Source organism: Phyllostomus hastatus, unplaced genomic scaffold, assembly GCF_019186645.2.
Source record: "Phyllostomus hastatus isolate PE091 unplaced genomic scaffold, TTU_PhHast_1.1 phas_contig_196, whole genome shotgun sequence".
Taxonomy (NCBI): Eukaryota; Metazoa; Chordata; class Mammalia; order Chiroptera; family Phyllostomidae; genus Phyllostomus; species Phyllostomus hastatus.
In genome coordinates, this window is record NW_025333709.1 from 30,086,081 (window position 1) to 30,112,824 (window position 26,744).

At 39.0% G+C, this 26,744-nt stretch overlaps 1 protein-coding gene across 2 annotated transcripts in view; it reads right to left on the minus strand.

Annotated features, from left to right (window-relative positions):
- The window catches only part of FRYL (FRY like transcription coactivator), a 240,210-nt gene that overhangs the window by 203,556 nt on the left and 9,910 nt on the right, over window positions 1-26,744 (minus strand). The window lies entirely within an intron of this gene.

Below are 26,744 nucleotides of genomic sequence, written 5' to 3' on the forward strand. Positions count from 1 at the left end.
ATTTGTAAAGGTAAAACACCGAAAACAACCCACAAGCACTAGCAATGTCACCTATGATACAACCATAAGAATATCATGCAACTGCAAAAATGAATGAGAAAGTACGTTGTGTTCTTCTATGAAAAGATCGCCAGAATAATAAACAAGCTACAGATATATGATATACACATATATACATTCTATATAAATAGAATGTGTATATATTTTATATATATGTTATATATAGTACATTACCTTGTATGTTTTAAAATGGGGGAAGTTACACTATTCTTTTTGGTTAATATCTATTCTAAAAGCACTGTGAAGCACTGTGAGGTACTAAGAAAACAGTAAAAATGGTTACCTATAAAGAACAATAAGGAAACCGGGAGGACAGGAGTTAAGACTTTTCAATGTGTCACTCTGACTTCTGAAACATGTAAATGTTCACACAAAATTAAATTGAAGACAATTTCCCCAAATATAGTTGATTTTTACTTTCATTCCTTTTTCATAAAAAATAAGCTGTAATATGATCAGTATAACAAGGCTACTTTCCTGGACAATCAAAAGGCAATTATTTTCTTGTCCCTCAGAAAAAAACTTCTGTTTCCTACTGGAAGCAATTCAACATATACTCAGTGCCTACGATGCCCACTTTCTACCAGCACCACACACATCAGAGAACAAAATTGAAAAATCCCTGCTCCAGTGACCTTAAAACTCAACTGTTTTCCATTTACTCGTTGCTAGAGAGGGTACAGCTAAAAAGGCAAAAATATACACTGCTAAAAGAAACATAAATTTGACAACCATCATGAAAAGCAATTTGTCAAAAGGTAACGAGAATCTTTAAAATATTCATAGCTACTGACCCAGTAAATACACTTCTGTGAACTCAAAATGCATAGAATTTTATGTACAAATTTTATACATTATTTATTAAAAAGCAGTAAGAAAGGTAAATGTCCAAAAATGGAAAGTAGTTAACTAAATTATGATTTACTCATAAGATACAATATTAGACCACAGTTAACCTAGAATTTCTAGTCAAACGTGGTTACATTAACCACAAATATTTATTCCTACTTTCTCCCTAGACTCTTCTGAACCAATCGTAAATTGAAAAGCTAAATTACAAAAACAAGAACACAGAAGAAAAGAGAACAGAACAGGCATTCTTTTATAGGATACTACTAAAATGCAATTTCAAAATAATGTGGGAAAATGCTGTTAACCAAAACAAAGGCTGGACTCAAAATCATATGTAATTTCAGCCATATTTTTTGAATTACATTAAAACACGGAAAAAACCCACTAAGTATTATTTCTAAATAGTGATTGAAAATAAGTGATTTTTCTCTTTTATGCTTCTCTGTGTTTTCCAAAATATCTACAATGGGCATTTGTTACTGGTATAGTCAGAAAAATAAAATCACTTTATATATATATATATATATATATATATATATATATATATATATATATATATATATATATATATATGCGCCCACTAGCATAGCTATAATCAAAAAGAGAGATAGTAAGTATTGACAAGTGTATGACTTTCCCAACCCTCACACATTGCTGGTGCGAATACAAAATGGTACAGCCGCTTTGGAAAAGTCTGGCAGTTGTTCACAGGTTAGACATTACCATTACCCAGCAGTTCCACTCTCAGGTATATACCAAGAGGAACAAAAGCATACAGCCACGCAAAAACATGTGCACACATGTTCACAGTACCACTATCTGGAATACCCAAAAGGCAGAAACAACACAAATGTCACCAGCTGATGAATGGATAAATAAAATGTGATATATCCTTCCAATGGAATATTATTTTTCCATGAAAAGTAATGAAGTACTAATACATACATGCTACAACATGTAGACAAATTTAACATTTTGCTAAGAGAAAGAAGCTGTCACAAAAGGCCACGTATTACAAGATTCTATTTATATGAAATGTCCAGAATAGACAGCTCTATAAAGAGAGAAAACAGATCAGTGGTTGACTGGGATCAGGGAAGAGGTGACAGGGAGTGACTGCTAATGAGTACACGGTTTCTTTGGAGGACGATAAAAATGTTCTAAATTCAATCGTGGTAATGGTTGCACAATTCTGTGAATATACAAAAACCTCAAATAGTACGCTGTAAATGTGTGATGCTTTAAATTTGTACACTATATTAATATATATGTGTGTGTATAGTACAATAACTTCTTCACCACTAACCAACATCTCACATATCATTCCTCATCACCTTGTAAAATACTATACAATGGAAAATATATCACTGGATTCAAAGTAAAGCCAGACTCTTGCCAAACCTAAAACCATGAACAAGCCACAACTTCCAAGTTTCAATTTCCTTTGGGGGGAGGGGGAGTTCTCTCTGATACACCATTGCATTTTTCTCCCAATAATTGATTTGCATGCTTACCAAGAGTACATTTTATTTTTTTCCAAAATCTGTTTATGCCAGTTGTGTTTACTATAATTATGTGATTTAGTTACAAATTACATAAAAAATATGAGCGCAAAGAAGAAAATTCTTTGTCACTGAAACTTGTTCCCCAGTTTGAAACAGGCAAGTCACTTTTAAAATATCCTAAAGAGAAGGCCTCAGCTAAACAGCAGAAGTCTGATGATATATAACCACTTGTATACTTATAAATTATAAAATATTTAAAGTATGTCTGCTTCCTATGATTCCTCATTTTAACCAAATTTTCTTTCTATCCACCCCAGCTACTGGTAGAGTATACAAATGATATTGCATAAGAGACAGACTCGACCTTATATAAGTTATTTGTATAAGTTATTTGTATAAAAGACTAACATAAGTACATTACTGTTCATTACTATTATTCTGTCTCACACTCTAAATTGAGGGATGGCTGACCCTAGTGAGTTCCCTCTTAGAGAGGTTGAAACTTTTCTACCTTTCAAGTTCCCAGACACAATGTAGTCCCTTCCTCTCTACAGATACCCTCAGTCTCTTAAACTGAAAGAGGATGCCCATTGTGAACTCTTCCATTCTGTTCAAGGATGCTAAAGTCTCTCTTCCTGTGCTCTTAAGCTCTCTGAATCTCTTTTGAAATCTATTGAAAGCAGTCTTAAGAGGGAAATTCATAGCATTACAGGCCTAACTCAAGAAACAAGAAAAATCAACTAAACAATCTAACTTTATACTTAAAGAAACTTATGTAAAAAAGAACAAAGCCAAAAGGGAGAAGGAAATAAGATCAGAGCAGAAATAAACATAACAGTCTAAAAAACAATACAAAAGATCCATGAAACCAAGAGCTAGTTCTTTAAAAAGATAAACAAGATTGACAAACCTTTAAACAGACTCATCAAGAAAAAAATACGACCGTAATAAATAAAATCACAAATGAAAGTGAAGAACTAACAAATGACACCAAAGACATACAAAGAATTGTAAGAAAATATCACAAAAAAACACATGCCACCAAATTCGACAAAGTGAATGAAATGGATCAATTCCTAGAAATATACAATCTTCTAAAACTGAATCAGAAAATCTGAATAGACAGATTACAACTAATGAAATCAAAGCAGTAATCAAAAACCTCCCAACAAACAAAACTCCTGGACTGGATGAATGGCTGGATTCAGGTGAGTTTTACTAAACATTCAAAGAAGAACTAACACCTACCCTTCTCAGACTACTTCAAAAAATTCAAAGGAGGGAAGACTCCCAAGCTCATTTTACGAGGCCAACACTGAAAACTAAACCTACATCTGACCACTACAAAAATAATAATAATAATAATAATAATAATAATAATAATAATAATACTGCCCTCGTGCACCACAGACTCCTCTTTATTTCCTCTTACCACACACTTGTGCCTCTACATTCTCATCTGTCAGAATTGCCCTCAATTACCAGTCATTTGCACTGGCCCCAATCACTACAATACTAACTCTTGCCAATAACTTCAAAAGAATTCTAAGTGGCCATTCTAACTTACCTCTCACTACTCCAAAGCACCTGATATTGCTGTCAGATGCACCTTCCTAACACACAACTGAAATTACAATGTTCCGTGGCTTGGTAATTCAGTGGTACTCCAAATGCCTACAGAATAAAATCCAGAAACTCGTTAGCTTCAAAGTCAAGGTCCTAATGAAAAGAAATAAACTGCTGGCCCACTTCCCTCATGTTCTCTAACCACAGCCAGTCTGCACTCTGCTCTGTGCAAACACATCCTAGGCATTCCTGCACCCCGACTTTTCATCCATCTGGAATGTCCTCCTTTCACTCCTATGCACTGAAATTCCTTTGAAATTATTTTTAAAACTGAAAATCATTTATTTAAGAGCCTTGGGATTTTGAATGGTAACACCTTCAAGGCTGTTTTGTAAGAATTATCAAGTATTAGAAGAATTGGAAGTATTAAGTGTAAACTCAAAACAATAACCAACAGATACCACTCAATGTATGTGATTACTGTTGTTCATTCAAAAGGAGTGCTCGATAACTTTTTTTTAATTGACATACAAAACAAAACAAAATGTCTTGACAACTTCCTAAATCCTCTCAAACAACAACTGGCCTCAGCGGGCCCCAGGTCCGGCACTAGCAGCAGCCGCCCTAGATTCACAGCTTGGCTTCGCCTGGAACCCCCAAGCTCAGCACAAGTAGCAGCCACCTCATACTGCTTTATAGTTCATGCAGGGTGGCCCCCAGGCAAAACTCAGCTGGGGGCTGACCTTGGCCTGTACCACCCCAGGAAACCCAAGGTCCCGCACACCCAGTAGACAGACCACTTCAGAGCACCACCACCCTGCCACTGCACAGTTGATCCTCCACAGACAGTAGAGGTTGGTGCTCAGTGGTCACTGCCAATTCTTGCAGCTGACTGACCTGTGTAAATCCCTCCCATTGATCTACCAACAGCAACCAAGGCTCAACTACAACAGGAGGGTGTACTCAGCACATACAAAGGGCACATCTTGAGTACCCAGCTTAGCTGATAGAGGAGGCTGTGCCACTGGACCCTACAGGACATCTACTATATTGGGCCACACTATCAAGATATGGAGTCAAAGCAGCTCTCCCTAATACACAGAAACAAACATAAGGAGGCTGCCAAAATGAGGAGACAAAGAATCATGGCCCAAATGAAAGAACAGGTCAAACCCCCAGGAAAAAAGCTAAATGAAATGGAGATAAGTAATCTATTAAATGCAGAGTTCAGAACACTGGTGATAAGCATGCTCAAGGAACTGAGTGAGGACCGACCCTCAACAGCATAAACAAGATCCAGTCAGAAACAAAGAACACACTGATTGAAATAAAGAACAATTTACAGGGAAACAACAGTAGAGTAGATGAAGCCGAGAATCAAATCAATGATTTGGAACATAAGGAAGCAAAAAACAACCAATCAGAACAAGAAGAAGAAAACAGAATCCAAAAAATTCAGGATAGTATAAGCAGCCTTGGGACAACTTTAAGATGTCCAACATCCACATTACAAGGGCACCAGAAGGACAATAGAAAAAGCAAGAAATGGGAAATCTATCTAAAAAAAAAAAAGTGAAAAGAAACTGTACTAATTTGGTGAAGGAAACAGACATGCAAGTCCAGGAGGCACAGAGAATTCCAAACAAGATGGATGCAAAGAGGCCCACTCCAAGACACATCATAATTAAAATGCCAAAGTTTAAAGAGAAAGAGAGACTCTTAAAAGCAGCAAGACAAAAGAAGTTAACGTAATTACCTACAGGGGGGTTCCCACAAGACTGTCAGCTGATTTCTCTAAAAAAACTTTTGAGGCTAAAAGGGATTGGCAAGAAATATTCTGAGTCAGGAAAATCAGAGACCTACAACCAAGATTGCTCTACCAAGCAAAGTTATCATTTAGAATCAAAGGGCAGATAAAGAACTTTCCAGATGAGAAAAAACTAGAGAAGTTCACTGTCACCAACCATTATTATATGAAATGTAAAGTAACATAAAAAAGGTCAAAACTATAAACAATAAAATGGCAAAAATACATATCTATCGACAATTGAATCTAAAAAAAACTAAGCAAACAAGAAGAACAGAGACAGAATCATGGATGTGGAGAGTGTTTTGATGGTTGCCAGATGGGAGGGGGCTATAGAGGAATGGGTGAAGGGGCCAGGGGATTAAGAAGTACAGTCAGTCAGTCACAGAATAGCCTTGGGGATGTAAAGGACTGTACAGGAAATGGAGCAGCCAAAGAACTTCCACGAATGACCCCTGGACATGAACGATGGTGGAGAATTGCCTGAGGGAGTGGGGGTGCTGAGTGGAGGGGTAATACTTTTCAACAAGAACTCCAAAACTGCACAAAGGACATGGTTTAAACATACTCTATATTATATGACACTACTCTGCAGATTTGGAAGACCCAAATTACAGAGAGAAAAGGAAAAGGAGAATAACATGTACTCGATAATTACATGCAGACCTCCCACCCAAAAAAGGAAGTTGAGAATCACTACACTAGGGGAAGTGGCACACATGTGAATCTAAACATAATCTGCTTTTCTGAGATGTTTGTCCTTAGGTACTCAAAAACTGGGGAACTATTACTGCCAAAGATATTAGAAGAAAGTTTTTTTGAGCAGGCATGGGAGGCAGAAGGCACTGAAGGGCAGGCACAGAGGGTAAAATCCCAACGGAAAAGTCCAACAGTCCAAGAAGGCTGGTCACCAGTGAGCCCAAATCTACTATCACACCCTTGTCTTCTCTAAATTTTGTTGTTTTTATCGAACTTTACCTGATGACTTTTCTACTAAGTATAAATTTACAGTGGGAGGGAAGATAAGAGGTTGTGATATACAGTCTACTCACTCCTTAAATATGGTCTCACTATAATATTAACTATCTTCACAGTAATATGAACTTCCTCCTGCTTCAGAATGAAAGCAAACATTCCCACAATCTTGTATTGCTACATCCGCTCCCTTAAAATTAATTAAAACTTTTTAGTACATTTCAAAAAAAAATGAATACCTAATTCAAACTTGCTTAAACTATCTTTTTCATAATTTAAATTACACCAAATTTTCTCTACAATTACAAGAATTTAAAGTGCAATGCAGAGAAATGAGGTTTTCAAGGGCTCTCACTTGAGAGAGCCCCACTTGTAACAAAAGTCCTCATTTCCCATTGACTTATTGTTTTCAGAGTAGTTTCTTTTGATCATAGTCTGAAAAATGTTACTAACAAAGGGAGTACTGTGTTCACAAAATAATTTTATCTTCACTGATGTAACAAGAAGTCAGTGGCTTCCTTTTTGTGGTAAACAATGGGCCTTGGGAAACATTCCCTGTTAAATGTCTTTTACATTTTTTAATACACAATTGGTTGAACTTCCTAATAATCACCACTTACCAGAAATGTCAAAGATAAAAATCTATCAAGAGATACAATACGACTAAGCAAGCCAAAGGAGAAAAAAATAAAAGAAAATTGCAAAGGCTCCCTGAAGAGGGTGGGGTAGAGAAAACTGCAACCCAACACCCACCATCTCCAAACCACTATTTAAAACTGAGAGTATCGGTTTCAAGGTTGCGAAAATCTCCCATCTCCCCCGACCCCCACCCCATTCCTGGGGGATCGTGACCAGCAGCATACAAACATACTGTAAAGATCGCCTGCATTAAAGAAAAGAGAAAGCCCTCCAGTGACATTGTGTTTTATAAGAAACATACATATTTGGTCTTTTGTCCGTTTCTGACCCAGAACTTCTAACACCCTTGAAATTCCCTAAGTGATGAGAGCCACCCGTGTCTTTTGTGTTAAGGAGGTGAATTTTGAACCGAACCTAAGGATGGGGGCTGCTTGCCAGGAGCACCAACCTTGTGATTCAGAGCTTTGGAACTCTCAGTCCCACCCTCCCTCAAGGGGCAGGGCGGCTGAAGGTTGAATCAATCGCCTATGGTCAGCGATACCATAGCTACGTAATGACGCCTCCATAAAAATCCAATTGGAAGGGGTGCAAAGAACTCCCAGATTGGCGAACACCCAACGCCAGGTCAAAGGTGCACTCTGAGGGCATGGGACCTCGAGCCCTTTCCCCGTGCCTTCCATCTCTTCCTGGTTTGAGTTACATGCTTAAACTGGCCATCTAGTAAGTAAGTAAAATGTTCCTTCCAGGTCTGAGAGTCACTCCAGAAAATTAACGGAACCCAGGCAAGGGGTTGTTGGAACCTCCAATCTATAGCTAGATCAGAAGCACAGGTGACAACCTGGGTTTTCAACTGTCATCTGAAGTTGGTGAGGGGGGAGGGAGTCTTGTAGGACTGAGACCTTCACCTGTGGGATCTGATGCTATTTCCAGGTAGTGTCAGAATGTGAGCTGAACTGTAGAACACCAAGCTGGTATGTGAGAAGTGCTTGGTGGTATGTGTGTGGGGGGAGTGGAGGAGGGGACGCATTCCAACCTGGGTGACCAGAACTTTTACCTCTCTTAGAAACAAAACCGTCAGCAACTGCCACATTTCTCTGCTCCCCTTTCTAATAAAAGCTCTCCACACAGTTGTCTCTATTCAGTATTTCAACACCTCCCCTTAATCCCATTCTCTCTTCTATTCAACTCCGAGGCTTCCTGCCTCCACCACTCCACAGGGCCACCGGTCAAAAGTCACTAATGGCCTCTGCACCTCATGAAACCTGAAGGTCAGTATCAGTCCCATCTCACCTGACTTTACAGCAGCATTGCCCTCCATTTCACTTGCACTGCAAAATGACACTCTCTGCTGGTTTTTTCCCTTCCTCATGAGCTGGCTGCTCTTCCTCTGCCTTTTTCTCCCCAACTCAAAATGTTAAAAGAGCCCAGGGTCGGTTCTTGGCCCTATTCTCTGCTGACATTTACCTCCAAGGAACATTACCCAGTTTCGAGGCCTTAAATTCAAATTTGGAATTTGTCAGCATACAGATGGTATCTCTATGAGCGCTCGCTCTCTTGCTCTCTCTCTCCCTCCACCTCTCTCCTGAGCACTAACCTCACAAATTCAGTTCTCCATTTGGACATCTACTAGGATCTCAGAGTCAACTCTCAACATTAACAGGTTCCCCTAAATCTACACCTACCCCCAGCACTGCACCTCAGTAAATAATAGCATCATTTTTCCAGTTGCTCAAGCCAAAAATCTGGCAGTCACTTTTATTCCTTCCTTTACATCACACCCTCGCATCTAATCCATCAGCAAAGTCTGTCAACTCTATTTTCAGAACACTGCATATCCCAAATCTGACCTTTGTCTCCCATCCACTGCTTCCGCCCTAGCCAGAGCCATCATCACCTCTGGCCCAAACAGTTTGAAGTGCCCTCTTAACTGATCTTCCTGTGTCTACTCATTCCCCGAGTTCCACACGGTAGGCAGAGCGATCATTTTAGAATATAAATTTATTCCCTCCTCCCATGTTCAAAAATCCTCCAGTAGTTTCCCATCAAATGCGGAAAAATATCCATGGCCTTTCTAACCTTTCCTTTCCTCTCTTCTGACCACACCAACTTTCCCACTATTCTTCAAGTTCAAGAAACTTATTCCCACATGAAGGGGGGAGGGGGAGAGTGGATAATGTATTTATAATCCTTTTGCCTGTAAAACCCTGTCCTTGAGCAGGATTTGTTTCCTCCCTTCATTCAGAAGACTGCAGATGCTACCTCCCTGGAGGGGCCCTGCCCACCACCCTATCTGAAATAACTAACACCCATCACTCTGTAGCTAAACATAATTTTTCATCATGGAGTTTATCATCCAGTATTTGTTTAATTTTGTCTACCTAATTAAAAGCAAGCTCCAGAAGGGCAGAGACTGTCTTGTTGATGTTTATAATCACCAGCACCATCTCCTGGCTCATAGGCATACCATAAACATTTGTTAAAAAAATAATGCCAATGACAATAAATGACATGCACTAAAATATCAATATATAAACTTTCAAATATTTTATTCAAGCAAATGAATATTGACTTCATAAATTTCTATTTAACAGCTGTTAGAGACGATAAGAGTACAGAATAACAGAGGAAGAAAGGTGAACTTCTTGTCTTCAACAAATAAACCCAATATTCAGGGTCTAGCAGAAGTAACACCTGCCTGAGTGTGGTTGGTAGGGGAATAATATGGGTGTACTAATTTATAGTTTTAATTTAAACATTTCACCTAAAAAGTTCTATGTTATGCTTGAGTGTGATATTGTTATGTTCCAGAATTACACGCATATGATTTTGTAACAAAAAGGGGTGTTATTTGTGCCAGACCCTGTATTTGCATACCCTTGTATCTACTTTGAGATGCAATCTAATGTTTCCGGAAAACCACAGGTTTCAAACTGCTTCCTTCCTTTCTTCCTTGCTAATATCTGAATTAACCTACATCCAAACAAGCTGAAAAGAAGGAACAATACTCAAATGCTAACCTAATATCCTGAGATAACTTAACACAAAAGGGAAACCTCAGGCAACATTAGAAATTAGAAAAGGCTATCGCCCACAACTGAAATTCTGAGTCTCCACAAAGATATTTTAACGTAATATCAATGGGAAAGGAGAAGCAACCTGCCATGACATCACCCATGACCTGCCCTGAGAGCCTGCTCACCAGTCCCCTCCGATTCAGGGCCACCCCTAGAAAAGGGCCCATGCCCAGTCCCCCTCCCTCCATCACCTTCACTGGACTAAATACTAACTACAGTGTTCAACAGACTTGGCCATCATTTGAGGAAAGGGGAAGAGAGAACAAAATGTCATGGCAGCCTAGGATAAAGCCTGTGCTATTTATCAACACAGAATAATGTATACATGAAAACCATCTACAGCCTTAAGGAATTGTTAGATACAAAGGATTCATCACAATGTTCTCAATTCCAAAGATAATGATCTTGGCTAACTTCTAACCAAAGATGCGAAAGGCAAAAAAAATTTGCTTTTTCTAAGATATTCACTCTACATGGGGGGCAGAGGGTTTGCTGGAGTGGTAATCTGGCTTACCAACACAGTGTCCACAATCAGGGTTAGAAACTTAAACTCTTGGGGGGAAAAACAAAAGGAAAAAACTTAAACTCTCAGAAAACCACAATCAGCTAGTAAAAAAAATGAAGATATAAAAAGTATTAATGACATTATCCAGTTTCCATTTCCTTCTGGGCATAAAGGAAGATAATAGTTTCTTCTCCCTCTTAGAATTAGGCATGGTCATGTGACCTGTTTTGGCCAATAAAATGTGAGAAGTGACATATGCATTCCCAATGGAAGCATGTGACCACTGGGGCCCCGTTCTGCACTCTCCCCCACAATCTTAGCAATCAGCGAGGCAGGTGTTGATCTGGAAGTGCCATGCAAAGCTTGTACAGAGAAGACAATCTGCCTAGAACACATGGACTTGACATAGCAAGAAATAAATCTTTGTGTTTTAAGCACTGATTACTTGGTGATTGTTTTTATTGCAGCATATAAGCTAACCTAGCTTAATTAGTATTTAAAAACCATAATATAATTGATTAAATTTTAAAAATTCAGCAAATCCAATTAGAGGAAAAGAGCTCAAGGGACAGAAAAACATATAAATATGACATCATAATGAGAAATGGATTATAAGCATAGAAATAGAGGACTTTAATAGAATATGCCTTCAAAAATCAGTAATTTCATCTAGGGAAGAGGCACAGAATGAGAAGCACTCACAGTCTAGAGCAGCAATTCTCAATTAGTGTGCCTCAAGAATTTTTAAAACATATAATACCTGGCTACTTAGTCAGGGGCACTGACGTTTTTCCCATTAGATTGTTAAATAAAAAATGACAACAGCCAACACTACCAAAACCATCCAATGTGACTGAAATAAAAAATATACCTATGTTTTGTCAGATCAGCAAAAAATATATTTGTGATGTGCTGCAGAATTTTAGTAGCTGGTTTAGGTGTGCCCTGAGATGAAAAAGGTTGAAATCACTGGCCTGGAGGCAAAGATGGACGCACCAAAGACTGAGACCTAATCACAGGACTACAGAACACTTCCTCTTCCCCATGCTGTTCCACCACAATACTGAAGACCTTTTAATAGCAGTTCCTTTAACTCAAAGTCATTGCACTATGTCTAGCTATTATCAGGAAAAAAAATACAATGCATAATAAAAGGCCAAAAGAAAACACAATTTGGAAAGAGAGAGCAAACATCACAATCATACAAGAATATTGGAACTATCAGAGTGGGGACTCATACATACGCTAAGGGATCTACTGGGTAAGGTGGACAGATTGCAAGAAAAGATGGGAAATATAAGCAGAGAGATGGGAATTCTAAGAACTAAAAGAAATACTGGAAATCAAAAGCACTGTCACAGAAATGAAGAATGCCCTTGAGGGGCTGATCAACAGACTGAACACAGATGCATAAAGAGTCTCTGAACTTGAAGATATCTCAACAGAAACCTGAAAAGATACAGGAAACTGAAAAGCAAAGAGAAGACTGAAAAAAAAAAAAAACCAGAACACAATATCCAAGGACTGTGGAATGACTACAAAAGATGGAACATATATACACAATTGGAATACCAGGACAAAAAAAAATAGGAAGAGAAGAAATATTTAAAGCAATAATGGTAATTTCTCAAATTAATTTCAGATACCAAACCACAGAGCCAGGAGTCTCAGAAAACACCAAAGAGGATAAATGAAAAAAATGGAAAAAAAAAAAAAGAAAGCAACTACAACCAAGCATATCATACTCAAATTACAGAAATTCAAAGATAAATCTACAGAGGAACAAATGTAAGAATTATATCTAACCTATCCTTAGAACCCATGTTCACTTCCACTCAAGAAGAGTGGAGTGAAATATTTATAATGTTCACAGAAAAAGGAAACACCTAGGGTTGTGTACCCTGAGAAATTATCTTTCAAAAGTGGAGAAGAAATAAAGACCTTCTTAGACCAACAAAAACTGAGGGAATTTGTTACCAGTAGACCGTTAACCAACATCAAGAATGGAAGAGCACTGAAGAAGAAATAAGGGAAGGTAAAATACAAACTTAATTTCTCTTATTCTTAATTGATCTAACAGATTATCATTTTTTAAAGCAATAATAGCAATGTGTTCAATTATGTATGCTTATATGCATTATACACACACACACACACACACACACACACGAGCACATTATCAGAGAAATGCAAATTAAAATGAGATGGCACTACACATCTATTAGAATGGCCAAAATCCAGAACACTAACAACACCAAATGCTGGGGTGGTATAAAGCAACAGGAACTCTCATTCATTGTTGGTGGGAATGCAAAACAGTACCACCACTTTGGAAGACCGTTTGGCAGTTTCTTATAAAACTAAACATACCCTTACCATATGACCTACTAGCAATCGCATTACTAGGTTATTTACCCAAAGGTGTTGAAACATGTCCCCACAAAAAAACTTCACAAAGATATTTAAGGCAGCTTTGTTCACATTTACCAGATTTGGAAGCAACAAAGATGTTCTTCAGTACATGAATGGAAAACCTGTGGTATATCTAGACAACGGAATGCCACTCAGTGCTAAAAAGAAATGAGCTATCAATCCAGGAAAGACACAAAGTGACCCTGAATGCATAATGCTAAGTGAAACAAACCCGAAGAAGCTACACACTGTATGTTTCCAATTATAGGACACTCTGGAAAAGGCAAGACAGTAAAAAGGTCTGGGGCTGCGAGGGGCTGTGGAAGGGGAGCTGAACAGGTGGGGAGCACAGGGGATGCAAGGAAAGTGAAAATGCTCTGTGTGGTATCACAACGGAGAGAGAGCATTTACGCTGATCCAGACCCACGGAATGTGCAACAACAAAAGTGAACCCTCATGTAAACTTCAGGTGATTGTGCCATGACAGTGTGGGTTTATCCACTGCAACAAATGCACCCCTCTGGTGGGGGGTGTCGACAATGGGGGAGGCTAAACCAAAGTGGCAGCAGTAGGTATGTGGGAAATCTATGCATTTTCCTCTCCATTTTGCTTCAAATCAAAACCTGTTCTTAAAATTTAAGTCTTTATTTTAAAAATCCTTGAAAATAAAGATTCTAAATTTTTTTATTAAAAAAACTCTTGCTTTAACTGATTTACCTCTAATTCCAATTGCGTTTCTGCACATCTTACAAATCAGGTTTTCAGCTTTGGTTGTCGTTAAAACAGAGAGTGAAAGCTGTTTGGGAGTTTTGAAATGATGCATGTATTGCTGTATCAAAGACAATGCCACAATTTTGACTTAAAAGCCAGTCTTCCCACTAAAGTTAACTTTTAAAAACAATTTTGGATTTTGTTCCTGGGTTTTGTACAAATAATTTTACATAAAAACAAAAATGAGACTTACAGAAATCTTTGCAGATTGGTTTTATATGGTCTGTCATGTAAATCAACTTATAACACAATAAAATAGGTCATATGAAAATTTTAAATCATGTGTTTATAGACATTTTTCTAGTGAGAGGTCCACAGTTTTCATCACATTCTCAAAGGCAGCCTTGATTAAGAATGAGAAGTTCTTAGGTATAAGTTGAGCCTAGACATTCACCTACTATTACACACTGAACCTTCAAAAAACCCTTCTTGACCCTATCCTGCGTTTGTGGCCCCTCTCTAGAGACATTAAAAAATAGTAATTTATTGTCACCCAAGTATATAGGGAAGTACTAGGGACATCATCAGAGTTCATTATTGGATGGAAAAAATGGAATCAATTAAATCACCCCAATAATTACTTTTTTTTAAAGGATACATATACATGTGGTTGATGGTATCCTGGAAAATAACTGAATTAGTGGATATCTGGTCCTGTCCAAAATATCCATGGAGACATCTGGTCCATGCTGACCCTTCTACCTAACCCCATGTGCCATTACCAGGTAGGCCACCAAGGCAAGACAGATTATTACAGGCAACACAACCACAACATAATCACTGAACCAATAAAACATGACAGTATCTTTATATATTAGTCTTATAAACCAAAGTATAAATAGACATTATGGGCCATCTGAACCCAGGGGCATTTTCCAAGCAGGACATTTTTGCCAGGGCCAAATATCAGGGACCATTTGGCCCAGATAAAATATGCTCATGGATGTTGTGGACCAAATACCAAGGACCTTTGGGCACAGACCAAATGTCTCCATGGATGTTTTAAACATGACCAAATATCCTGAAAGAAATAATTGGGTTACATGTGTCAAGACATTAAAGTGTTCAAAACCTGTAACCCAATAAAGGGGTATTTACCAAAAAAGAAATAATCCAAAAGCAGGTTAAAAAAATAAAATATAGATGCAGAAAGATGCTTCACTGCAGTATATTGGTTAAGAGCCCAGGCTCCAAAGCCAGCCTGGTGAGGTTCACTTACGGGCTATGCAACAGGAGGTAAGTTTCTTAACCTCTTTGCTTCCATGCTTATATATATAATATATATTATATATATAATAATATATATAATAATATATATTAATAATATATAATAATAAATATTAATAAATAATATATATTATATATAATAATATATATTAATAATATATATTATTATATATATAAGGGTACAAAAAAACAAAAAATGGGGGGACAATGAAAGTAACTCTTTCAAGAGGGTTTCTCATCAAAATTAAATGAATACAATAAAAATAAAATAAAAAGATTAAGTGCATTAATACATGTTAAAATGCTCAGCGCACAGTATGCCTTCTGTAAAGGTGTGCATACTTATTTGAAAACACTAAGCATCAACTGTGTGTCAGGCACTGTCCTAGGCAGTTGGGTATACCAATAAACCAAACAGGTGAAGAACCCTGTCCTCTTGTAGCTTTCACGCTAAAAGTAGGAGACAATAAACAACACGTGTAATTATTATGTGAGCATAAAGGTATGGGAGGATAAAAAAATAGAAAAGAATCACGGAATGGCAAGTGCCAGGGGTGGTAAAGGTCGCAATTATTAAATGCTAGTCGGAATACAGCTCGTTGAAAAGGCGACGTTTGAGTAAAGACTGAAGCACATGTCAGCCAAGTGGAGGGCAGCAGTAAGCTGCTCCAGCCGTGGGGAGAGCCAACACAAGGGCCCCAGGACAGAAACATGCCTGGCACGTGGAGCAAGAACAAGAGGATTAGAGCAGACAGGCAAGGGAAACATAGGGAAAAGGGATGAGAAATGTTACGAGGGACCAACTCAGGTGGGGCCGGTAGACAAATGCGGTGTAAGTGAGCTACCGTGACTGTCAGGCATTTGGGTGGGATCACTCTGGCTACTGTGCTGGGAACAGAGTAGCAGGGAGCCTCTCAGCAGGAAGCTATTTGTGACTGAAGTATTAGCAAAACCCTCCTCTTTCAGCATGAAAAACTGGTTTTGGATTCAGTTAACCCCTCTGTGCCCCAGGAAACCACACAGGCAGAATGTCAACTGTGTTACTAGGCAACACTGCTTATGGTAGATTGCCTGGGACTGAGAGGAACGATCAATACCTGGCGAGTAGCTGTAATGGCGGGCTCCTCATAGTGTGGTGACTCCTGTAACTGGGCATGTATCCTGTAGGGATTCCGGGAGCTATGCTCATGGGCTGTTATACAAGGTAATGACTCTTGTGGAACATGGGGGTGGCTCCTAAGCCAAGTCAGCCACATACCCACTCAGGTGAGCCTCATGATTCACTGTTAATTTTCACCTGGACAGAGAGGAGAGGCTCAGAGGCTAGTTCTGGCTGTGCTCTTTCTGGACTGCTGAAGGAGCCCCACCAAAAAGAGCAGATGCTTACCTGCTGGTGAGCTGTGCCCACCCCCGACCCCAGTCCCATATTCTGTTAGGTGAATCTGATGGCTAATGTGGCCTATGGCAATCCATAGGCCTGTCTAGTTGAGCACCAAGAAAATTCCCTGGGTAGGTACCACTCTACTGTAGTAACCCTGTAGGACACAGCAGTGGCCTGGACCAGGATGGTAGTGGTGTAAATAGGAAAAAAACAGTAAGATCATAAATACAACTTGAAGGAGACCTTAGAGGATCCTTATTGAATAGAATGTGAGATGTGACAAAAAGAATAAAGTTAAGGATAGTGCCAAGATTTTTGAGTTTTGCAACCAGAAAGTTGGAGTGAAAAATGTTGGGGAGGGAAGCCTGAGTATCAGGAGTTCAATCAATTTCAGACAATGTTAAGTTGAAGGTCATTCATCATCTCACTTTCTCCTCAATGACCCAAGGTGGCTGCAGCAACTCACATGACAGCATCCAAAAGAATGACTATCCCTTCTAACCTGAAGAAAACCAGAGTCCCGGCAGCCTTCCCTGATGAGTCACTATGCCTAAACCAATCATTGGCAAGGAGAATGGAACTAACACAGTTAACTCCAGGCTAAGCAACATTCACAAATCACCCCCTTTGGGCTGGTGGGGAGGGGGCATGGAGCACATGAGCACTAAATAACCTGAACAAAAGCAGGCTTCTATTAGCAAGGAAGCAGAGGACTAACAGGTGCAGTGTCTGTCAAAAGTATTGCCAAGGGTATTATTGGATGAACCATCCTCATCGATGTTAAAAGTCACCAGAATAAAAGAAGTGAGATCGGCAATGAAGTCCAGGTACAAAACAAGTCGGGGAGCCAGGTGATAAAGGAGAGGAAGTGACCTACCTCTGTTCCATGAAGAAAAGACATAGAGACAAATCCTGTGAAATTTCACAACCACCAAAAGATTCTAAATGACTTGAGGGGGGGAAAAAAGAATTAAGAATCTGACTAAAACCAGAAACTCCCAACTGTAGCAGAGCAATGTCTCAAAAATTTTTCCAGAGTGAAATAATTTTGACCCACACTCGTAGATCCAAATGTTTAAATCAAGTGAAAAGGCAGAATAACGAAATTTTCAGACATGTAAGGACACATTACTGGAGGATCTCTAGCAAACAAGTATGGAAACCTAATAAAGTGGATGTGAGAACACAAGAGACAGTGGAAATGAGCCAAGAGTGAAATGAAAAAGGACTCCCAGGGTGACAGCTGTGCAGCGGGACTAGACAATAATTCATCCCATTAAAACAGAAAATTAGTGAGCTTCATGAAAGGAAGAAAGGAGTGGATGCTGTTCAAAAGACAGAATAACTTAGAAGCTGGCTTATTGACAGGAATGTGGTGTTTCTTTCTCAATAGGAAAAAAAAAAAGGATATCTAACAGAAAACTCCAGCAGAATGCTGCTGCTTGCTACAACTTTCCTCCCTTATTGCCAAAGGAACCCAGTTTTTTTAAGGTATCGGATGAGAGGCGTATGATTAGGGAAGTGGCCCCTCTCCCAGGCCCAAGGCATGCATTGCCACAGGTCTAAACCAAGCCTGGAACTCCCCTGGCCAGCTTTCACCTGACCAACTGCTCCTGTTCCATCGTGGATGAGCAATTCAGTTCAGGCCAATGGGACACACAGGAAGGCCATCTGGGGAGCTCCTTGAAATATTTTCCTCCATATAAAAAAAAGAGAGACCTGGGTGGGAGTGGGGGTTTTATAAAGGGAGTTATTAGGTGATTAGTGAAGCTGAATATGGACTATGTATTAGACACTAATATTGTGGTAGACAGAGACGTACCACTCACAAAGATTCACCACCAGGTGTGAGGAGTATGGTTAAGCTCTCAGCTTCATCAGAGTTGGCTTCTGCTTTCAAAAGAAAGTTTGGCTCTTCTCTGGATGACTGAAAAAGGCAAGGCACAAGATAAGCCCTTTCTGCCCAACACAGAACTCCTCACTCCTCTGATGGACAATCTTGATTCCAGATCTGCTCCTTGTGCGGACGGACTGGGTATCACCACAAAACCAGACAGCTCCACCTGCCCGATCCTGCCTCTTTCTTTGAATTCTGTACAATCCTAATTCTGGCTCAGCATCTGCTTCCCAAAGAACTCACTCTGCGGCCAATAACAATGTAAGATCTCCTGAATTTAATCCCTGTTCCATGATCACATGAGAGTCCTTTTCCTAGGTGATAAGTGGTGAAACACTGAAAAGTTAAAAACTCACAGTCCCTGTAACTTTCTTGCAAAAGATTCACCAAAATAAAAACAATAACTATAGGTCTAGATATAGAGGCAAAGATTAAAAAACTGCAAAAGACAAATACAGCAAAGCATTCATAACTGATGAACTGGGTGAAATTTAGACAAGAGTTCACATTACTATTCCTAAAACTTTTTAATAGGCTTTTAAAATTTTCAAACATGTTTTAAAATGAGAAAGATCAAAAAGCAGCAGCACCCGTTCTAGGCCCTTCTTCCTGTAACTCAGAAAAAGACACCTGGAGCTACTGCAGCCACTGGCAATAAGAGCAAGGTCAAGGCCATCACACGTGTCACCTGTGGTTGGATAGTCTGTAAAATGCTGCCAAAAACAACCAAAACAATATACCAGGAAAAACAAAAACGTTATTCAAGGAAGTCATGGTTCAAATGTGAAAAAAATACATGTATATGACATGACTTGGAGCAAGTGACAGATCACAGGAAAAGACTACATCGGTCTTTGATCCTAGGAACGTCACCCTTCTATTGGCATGGGTTCATGACACGGGTGTGTGGGAAGGAAATGCATCCATAACTCACTACTCTGCAATGAACAGTCGCACAATAATTAAGACGCATAGAACAACATAAAAACAAAGCACCAAAGACTTCACACTAAGGTTACAGAACAAAACGTAACTGTTTTCAATCAGAGTGTAAAAGGTACAGCTGACAGAAAGTGAGAGATGCAGAGGAAGAAAGAAAAAAGGAAAAAAGAAGCAGCAGCAAAAAGACTAGGATTCTGAAGGGGGGGGTGGAGGTGCAAGAAGATATAGGGGGATAAACGATAATGGAAAATATACAATTTAAAAGAAAAAAACCCTGGCTGTTGTGGCTTAGTTGGATGGAGCATTGTCCCACACACCAAAAAGTTGTGGGTTCGAGTCCTGGTCAGGGCACATACCTAGGTTGCATGGGTTCCGTCCCTGGTCAGGGAGCATATGTGAGGCAACCTACTGATGTTTCTCTCTCATACTGATGTTTCTCTCTTTCTCTTTCCTTCTCTCTAAAATCAGTGAACATATATTTTTTTTAATTGTTAAAAGACCAGAATTTCAACTTTGAATCTCGTAAGACTAAAAGCCTCCTCTAAACATACTCTACTTGACTCATTTAACAGTTTTAATGAAATTCACCAATATATTCATCACTTTTTAAAGACTTTATTTATTTATTTTTAGACAGAGGGGAAGGGAGGGAAAAAAAGAGGGAGAGAAACATCGATGTCTGGCTGCCTCTCATGCACCCTCCCACCCCCACCAGGGACCTGGCCTACAACCCAGGTATATGCCCAGACTGGGAATTGCACCAGAGACCTTTTGATTTGCTGGACAAAACAACCAACTCACTGAGCTACACCAGTCAGAGCTAATCATCATTTTAATTACACTATTTGTCTTTTTATTATTGAGTTTTTATAGGAGTTCTTCATACAGGATAAGGCAAAAGTAGGTTTACAGTTGTAAGTATACAAAATACATAATTTATTTTTGTACTATTATTTATTAATTATTGTATTCTTTTCTATGCAAACTGTAAACCTACTTTTGCCCAACCCTGCATATCCTAGGTAAGTCCCTTTTTAGATATAATTAGAAAATATTTTCTCCTATTTTGTGAGTTGTCTTTTCACTTTCTCCATGATGCCCCTTAAGGCACAAAACTTTCTAATGTTGACAGAGTCCAATTTATCTATATTCTGCTTTGTTGCTTGTGCTTTTAGCAGCGCATATAAAAAGGCTTTGCCTAACCCAAGGTCACTAAGATTACTCATAATTTTTTCTAAGGTTGTTATAATTTTGGCTATTGCATTTAGGTCTGTGTCATGTGTTTAGTTAATTTTTGTGGATGTTGGGAGGAAGGGGTTCAAATTCCTTCCTTTGCACGTGGATCTCCAGGTGTCTCAGTACTATTTGCTGAGAAGACTATCCTTTCCTTGTTGAAATATCTCAGCACCTTTGTCAAAAAAGCCCTAATCATAGGGTTTATTTCTGGACTCTCAATACTAGTCAATTGATTTATATATACTGATGCCTTTCAACTAAGACAAAATCCACGTAACACAAAAATTAACGATTTTAAACTATACAATTTAATATACTCATGATGTTTTGCAACCAACACCTTTATCTAGTTCCAAACCATTTCCAGCAGCTCCCTGCCAAAGGAAACCCACACCACTGAGCAGCCACTCCCCACTCCTCCTGGCCCTGGCAACCACTAGTCAGATTTATGTCTCTGTGGAGTTACCTGTCCTGGATACTTCATGTAAATGGGATCATAAAACACGTGATCCTTTGTGTTCAGCTTCCTTTGCCTGGTATAATGTTTTTGAGGCTCACACATTCTGCAGCATTTATCAGTACTTCATTCATTTTTCTGTCTGAACAGTATTCCACTGTCTGGCTCTACGACCTTTTGGTTATCCATTCATCAACTGATGTGCATTTGTGCTGCTTCTACCTTTGGGCCAATGCAAACTGCTATACAAATCCCGCTATGAACATTCGGGCACAAGTATTTGTTTGAATACCTATTTCCAACTCTTTTGGGTACATACGTAAATGTGTAATATTTGGGTCACATTGTAATTCTTGGATTAACTGTTTGAGGAACTGCCAAACTGTTTTCCACAGCAGTGGCCTCATGCCACATTCCTACAAGCCAATACACAAGGGCCCTAATTTCTCCATATCCTTGCCAACACTAATTTTGTTCTCGGACTCGTTTTTAAATGTGACATCCGGAACTTAATGCAATACTCCACATGCAGTCTAGACAGTACAGAGTGGAGTCAAAACTAACACCTGTCCCTTTCTGAACCTCCTCCTCCTCCTGCTGGTCCAGACTAGGATTCTATGAAGACTTTCTGATGGTCACGTTACATTTTATATCCATACTGAGTTTACTACAGTAATTAAAGTAGCAAAGTTGTTTGGACTCAAACACATCTTCCTCCCCCCATAACTAATTACACAGCTGTTTTCTGAGCGCCATACACCTCAAACTCCACTAACTAATCATATTAGCCTTAGCCCACCATTTCAGTCAAGACATATTATTTTCAAAAGTTAACCTTTGAAAATTAATTTCATCCAAAAATTTGATCAGCATACTATCAATGTTTTCATTCACATCATTATAAAAATATGAGTAGTGACCTTCAGTATGTGACTAGAAATATTTCTCCAGCAGTCCTCAATTCATTTTTCATTAATTTTTGGAAGTGCTACTCAAACCATCACATTTCCACATAATTTTATGGTCATCCAGACCTCCTTCTCCCCCTGGTTAACACAGAAAACTGTTACTAAATATCTGGCTAAAATCCAGTACTGTATAATTATACAGTATCTTTTGAATTCTCTTAACCCACAGTCTAATAATTCTATCTAAAAAGAAGTAGGGTTAGTCTAACATTATTGTCTTCATTAAGCCCGTGTACAATACTTTCCTTTAAAAATGTAATCATAGTTAATGTTTTTAGCACAAAATACAATGAACTCAGATTAGATGATACTAGGTTTCAAACCATATTCTGAGGTTTTCAGCAACATTAAAATATAATACCATGGAAAAAAAAAAGCATTACAGCCCTGAGTGGTGTTGCTCAGTGGATTAAATGCTGGCTGTGAACCAAAGGGCCACCAGTTCAATTCCCAGTCAGGGCACTTGCCTGGGTTCCGGGCCAGGTGAAAGACAACCACACGTTGATGTTTCTCTCCCTCTCTTTCTCCCTCCCTCCCCCTCTCTCCAAAATAAATAAAATCTTAAAAAATAAAAAAAGTATTACATAGCACTCAAGGCAAAACATGCAATAACAATTCCTCACGTTATACTTCAGATTATCAAGACAAATGTGTTGTCAGTTTACTGTAAATTGACAAGAGTTTCTCCTCAACCATATAAAGTTCAACAGGAATAAGTTTTACGCATGTGTTCACAAAAAATAAACTAGCAAACTAGTTTGTTTCTAATAACATATTAAAACCAATTTCCTTAATTCCTTTAAGAGCATATTCCTAGTCCACAACTCTTTTACAAAGCTTTCACAGGTTGTTCCAGTTTAAGATATCCTCTCTCTACTTTGCCTTTCCATGGTACCTGCTTCTATCTGCCACTAGGGTTGACAGTCATCTGATGCTTGGTAGTCATTACCTGTTAACTGATCGTTTACTTATTGTCTGCCATAGAACCTTTTGGAAAAGAGACTCGTTTTTTTTTTTTTTAATTCATCACAGCCAACACAGTATAGTGCTTAGAAAAAAAGGTAATTCATATATTTTCATATAATATGTATAAACCTATAAAGAATTTAAAGTAAAAAGTATCTGATATATCTGAAGACACTTTAGGATACTGTTTCTTTAGGATGATTGAAGTGTGATAACTAAGAGAAAGCAGGTTCAAGCAGGGGAGAGAGCATGTTAAGAAACAAGGGGATTCCCCAAGACGGGGCAGCTCCGTGTGTATTTCAAGGTAGTGGGCAAAGAGGCAGGAAAGAAATGAAGATACGAAGGGTGAAGGGAAATGTGGAGAGTAAGATTCTAGGGCTCAAGTGACGAGAAGGAAAGGACATCTTTTTTTCTGCAAAGGGAAAACTAGGTAAGGAGATACGTTCAAGTAGACCCGGGTTAAATTCAGCAGACTGTGTGAAGAAAGAGAATGTTTGTTTAGCTCCTAACAGGTATTCAGTAAGTACTACATCAGTTTCCTGTTGCTGTGCTGACAAACTACCACCTTAGTGAGTGGCTTAACACAACACAAATGTATTATCTTACAGTTCCGGAAGTCAGAAGTCTACAACTGTTCTCACAGGGATAGAATCAAAGTGTCGGCAGACCTACACTCCTTTCTAGGAGCTCTAAGGAGAATCCATTTTCTTGCCTTTATGGGTTTACAGAGGCTGCCCACATTTCTTAGCTCACGGCCCATTCTATCTTCAAAACTAGCAATGACTGGTTGACTCCTTCTCAGGAAGCCCTGTCTCTGGTTCTGCCTCTTCTGCCTCCTGCTTCTTCTTTGAAAGACCCTTGTGACTCCATTAGGCCCACCTGATAATTCAGGACACTCTCCCTCTTCTAAAGTTAGCTGCTCGGCAATCTTAATTTCATCTGAAACCTAAAGTCCCACTTGCTATGAAACACAGGATTTGCAGGCTCCATGGATTAAGGTGTGCACGTATCTGGGGAGGCTATTATTCTGCCTGCTATAATCACTAGTTCATGTTTCATGTCTATCTTTTTATTTAATCCTTACAACAATTCTATAAGGGAAATCATTTGTTTACTCATTTTATACATGAAGGATATGAGGTTACCCATGGCATTTTCAGAGACTTTAAATGACTTAACCCAAACTGTTGGGCTTACAGGAGACACTACTATAAATGTTTCTGGAGCTGAACCAGTAGAACTATGACTCAGATAGCAACGCCTCCACCGGCACATAAACATCATATATATGTAAGGTGTGTGTGTGTGTGTGTGTTGGGGTGAAGGGAAATATACAAAAAGTAAGGCTTTTTCTTGCCACCTAATTCAACCAAAACCATCTCTCTTCTCATCACTTTATATTTGAGATCTCTGTGCATGATTCTGTTTAAAGAAAAGTTTTTTAATCTCTACACACGATGCTACATGCCATTTAGGCTTTGGTGAATGAGGAGAGGTCATATGTTAAGAAACAAGGCTAAACTACATGAAAAGGTGACATACTAGATGTGAAAATCCGATGTATTTATGTATCTCTGAACTTTCTCTTACCAATTGTGGACAAAGTACAAAATTTAAATTTGTAGATTTCTTCTTAAACTGTACAATTTCAGGTTTCAGATTTGAACATATATTTTTAAAACTATTTTAAGCATTCAGATAAATTCCCCAAGGTGTAATATATTGGATTAGAGATTATCAACATTTTAATGTCTTGACACATATAAACCATTATCTTTCAGGATCCCATCAACCATATGGGAATGCATCCTTTTTAATAATTGTTTGGGTGATGTAATTGATTTCCAGGTATCCCTTCTCATATAATAACGATCTCTTATGATATTCCTTGACTCTTCCCTAAACCCCTGGGTAACAATAATCGTCTTTTTATGTCCTGAAAGAGGCTACAGACACAGAATGGAAATCAGGGAAAGGGCCTGTGATGACAGCAGAAGCTTTGTCAGTAAGTGGCTGTCAAATGCTGAGACTGAACTTGTACCTCTACAGTGGCCATTTTTAATCTTTCTTGGATTACGGCCTCTGCTTTGAGAATCTCACGAAACTGTGGGCCTCTCACTGCAAAAATGCAAATGAACACATACTCACAATTTTTCATACAACTTATTTCACTGCATTTTAAATCAACTGCCAACACAGATCACATAATGCCAGTCTTTGCCAGGATATCTGTATGTCTCATTTTGGGTTCTGTTCCAAAATTTGTTACACCCAGGAAAAAAAAATCCAAAGTATGAAATAAAACAAACCAAATTTTATTTTCTGACAAGTAGATACCAAAGTAGCAGTGACTGATGGCTGCGCAGTCCCTGGCACCAAAGCGCAGCTCCAGGGGAAAACCTGCCTCTCTCACATCCTTCTCCAGGGAGAGCTGGGAAAACAGGTGTTAGAAGGCTCAGGTCCCGATAGCCAGGGAAGAATAACGTTGACTGAACTTAACGAGTGTTTCCCAAAACAGTGATATTTTATACTTGTATATGTTTATAGAGGAAAAGATATGGTTTCAGAGATTGGGAGATATTAAGGTAAATTTTAAATATTTGGGGGCAGAAAACCATACCAGACCTACTCTGTTCCTATACTTAAGTCACAGGTGGCAAATGCAAGGTCCACAGGCCAATGCAGCCCTCTACCTTGTTGTATCCGGCCCGGCACCTTGTTTCTACCCAACGGCAGCACCGAGCTCTCGCTTAACTGTTAAGGAGTAGTTACATTTACACAGTCCTAAAATTACATTCAGCCCTCTGTAGGCAACTTCGAGGCTCATGTGGCCCCCAGTGAAAATGAGTTTGACACTCCTGACTTAAATCATTCAAAATGTATTATGTTCAGAGTGGAGTACATGCACCTTTCAGAGTCAGGGCAATCAAGCAAACCAATGGGGTAAAAAGAAAATACTGGAAGATTGTTCATACATGTTATCTTAAATTTTTTTTTAAACATGTTTTTTAAACAACAATTATTTTTTTTTAAGATTTTATTTGTTTATTTTTAGAGGGGAAGGGAGGGAGATAGACAGAGAGAGAGAGAGAAACATCAATGTGCAGTTGCTGGGGGTTATGGCCTGCAACCCAGGAATGTACCCTGGCTGGGAATTGAACCTGGGACACTTTGGTTCCCAGTCCGCGCTCAATCCACTGAGCTATGCCAGCCAGGTGTTATCTTAAATTTGAAATGTAGGCTTTAAAAATATTCAGTATGTGAACCTGACAACAGCACCCTCTCTTGGTCCTGCATCAGGCAGCTTCAGGCTTGGGACATTCACGTGAAGTGTGCTGATGCCACAGACTGGCTCCCGTGACCTCCTGTCACCTATGGGCAATCTGAAAAGCACTCTTTTGTTTGTTTGCAGGGCAAGCACAGTTGTGGAAATACAAGATTTCTCCACGGCATCATTCCAGAGTCCACTCTCCAGCTCCTTGGGGGACTGTAGGAGCAGCAGCA